Genomic DNA, 3,224 nt, shown 5'->3' with positions numbered 1-3,224 from the left:
TCTTGCATATTTGTTATTTTGTTAATTATAAATTCATTCGCTTTTCTAATTTTACAACCCATTTTTGACAATGAGTTTTGCAAATACGGAGCTCTTGTCAATATTAGTTGCATAATTTTACATGAATTTGAATTGAATGAATTTCGTCACAAATACATACCTATTTTTCCCCCCCTCGATGACAGTGAATTGATATTACCAAAGATATTAGCTAGTTAAGTAGTAAATGTTGAAGTGACGTTGTTGTTTATCTCAATAATAATATTAGGAATAAATTGAAATCAATCTGTTGCCCAAAGAGATTTATGCAATAACGACAAACAATCATACCCGGTCGCCTTCCACGATGTATTGGTAAACAATGCAAAAATGTACATTTGAAACTCATTGTCACAATGGGAATAAGATAAAACGACTTTTGCTCAACTAATCTATAAACTTCTTTTTGAAAATTTTATATGATTAAACTCTAAAGTTAGATAAACAAGATAAAACTATATTATTCATTTTAATATTAATTTTTGCATAATTATAAAAAACACATGTAAATCGTCCACAATGTGCAGATGGCACAGCATTTTTAATCAAATATTTTTTACATGCATTATTCTAATATTTATTATTTGTTAATTATTTATCTTTATACATTGTTTTTTTTTTTTTAAATACTTTTTACTTACACTTACACTCAAAGTTGTGATAATTGTTTAATCAATTCTATATTTAAATTAACCGTATGTAATAAAATAATCATTACTCTTCACAAAACTGATACGGTTTAGTGATTAATTGATGAGTTCTGATAGTGGTGGCGTCTTACCCATTATAAAACTTTATTTCATAATAAAATAATTGGGCTATTTTATTTTAACTATGTCTTGAGTTCTTTCTTTGCAAATATAAACATGCATAGCACAATGAATTATTCCATGTCGCATAATGTGGATTATGTTTTACAATGACAGTTGCATAGTATTTTAAATGAAAACAGAATATGGGGACGATCCATCAATACAATGTTATATCACTGGAGTACTGAATTTAAATTATATTTTTCATATTCTGGCAAGAATCCTGCAACAATTTACTATATATATGTATATATTGTGTATAGGAAGTTCATTGGTTTGTTAGGGGTCATTTGGATTGTAAAAAATGCAATGATTAGACTAGTCTTTTGTATCAACAGTCATAAATAATACCCTCAATAAACGAGCCAGCGATCAAATAAGAAAGAAATGTTTTAAATTGTATCATAATACTTGCCTTATTGTGAGAAGAATTGTCATTTAAATTTGTTTTTTATTTAAATGTTTCGTAATTATTTAAGATTGCGCCATTTTGATTTTATCAATCTTGCATGCTGCTTACATACATAATTATGTTATGTGCAATGAATTATATTAATTATTTCATAGTTTAATAATTCGGGCTGAAAGAGAAGACAAACTCTGGTGCTTGTTTTTTTTATGCCAATATAAAACTGTTTCATTATACCTAACACCCCTATTATATTACTAATTTACAAAACATAACTAGAAATAGATTGATACAATTAAGTAAGATTTTAAAATAAAGTCTTTTATCAGCAGTAAAAATTACATTCCCATCACTTTGGAAATGCTTTGTGCAATTCCCCTAATTGAATTTGATCATATTAAAGATTTTAGACCTTATTTAAAAATTTCAAAGATGTGGACTGGATTGCCAACACACTAGTCAAAACTATTGTGTCTTATGTACTAGAAGACTATTTAATAAATTATCCATAAGCTATGTGTATTTTATTTTAGAAAAATCTATAATTTTAGATTGAATACCAACTCGGCTGCCGGAGCGCAGATACTTTTAAGCGGTTTTAATGCGTTTAGAATTTAGAGTTTTTTCAAACTTATTTTATCTGGGGTGCTATTCTAAATCTTCTCGCGGGGATAGAAAAGAAAGAAGGATTTCAATTTTTTGCATGCGACTACACTGTGCTTCACATATGGCCACATGCTTAAACGTCAAATGACATAAAATAAACAGTTTTATAATAGACATTTATCTTCCCCCGTAAGAAGATTCAGAATAGCACCCCTGGGATTATGAAAGGATTTTTTAGCAAAATGTTTGTAACTTGTGCATGGAAGGTATTTTTGCTTTGTTTTTCTCATTAAATCCTGTATTTATTTCCTATGGGATTTGAAAATTTTCAATTTGAGATTTCTATCACTTAACTTAGATATTTACCTAACTGTAAAGCATACAGTAAATGAACAGTTCAATCATCAGTAATATTGCTTCTGTTAGAACAGGTGCGAAGTGACATAATTAAAGATTAAATAATAATTCTATTGAACCCCAAATAACTAATTGGATAATACACAACTTATTATGTGAGTAAATAAATAATTGGTTTAAAATAAGATAGCAATATTAAAAGTCGAGAAAGTTGACAGCTTTAAATACTTGGGAGTTCACATAACTGAGGATAGAAGCACAGCACAAAGAGCTCGCAATCCCCCTAGGAATTGCTGGAGCAACTTTTAACATGATACATCTTATCTGGAACTCTAGTCTATACTCAGTCAAAACGAAATGCCGATTATCTAACTCTTGTTAATGCCAGTACTCCTATATGGGTGCGAATCTTGGCACCTTACCCAAACCTCAAAACTTCTGAGTTTTGAGAGGTAGTGCTTGAGGAGAATATTAGGTATAACGTGGTCAAATTTGTAACTAACATTAAAGTCCGAGAATGGACGCAGCAGCCTCCTATAACAAGCATCTTAAGGATGCGGCATTGGACCTGGCTTTTCACGTGCTGCGCATGCCTCAGGAGAGCCTAAACCCAAGTTACCTCTTCTTTAAAGCTGCGGGCTCGCGCCGTCCTGGAAAGCCGTCGATGACGATTTTTCAACTTTATTTGGCGGAACTAAGGGGCGCTGGGTTGATGTGGGAGGAGACTAGAGTGCTGGTTGGCGATAGGGTCTCCTGGAGGCAACTAGCGATGACCACATGCTCCATTTAGGAGCAGATGTGGAAAAGAAGAAGAAAAATAAATATTTCCATTTCATTTTTTTTTTCATCGATAGTTTTATCTTCCTGAAACATGTATTGGCATGTCGCGGTAGTCATACCGAGGTAGATAGCTTTTGTAATCCTGGCCCTGGAGTAAGTACACTAGATAAGGGGAGAAAAAATAAACAAACAGTGATGCTTCAACATTTTTTAATAACATT

The sequence above is a fragment of the Micrasema longulum genome, unplaced genomic scaffold (genome assembly GCF_059751315.1).
Source record: "Micrasema longulum isolate JH-2025_06_02 unplaced genomic scaffold, ASM5975131v1 h1tg000978l, whole genome shotgun sequence".
Classification (NCBI taxonomy): Eukaryota; Metazoa; Arthropoda; class Insecta; order Trichoptera; family Brachycentridae; genus Micrasema; species Micrasema longulum.
This window is presented reverse-complemented; position numbering follows the sequence as displayed.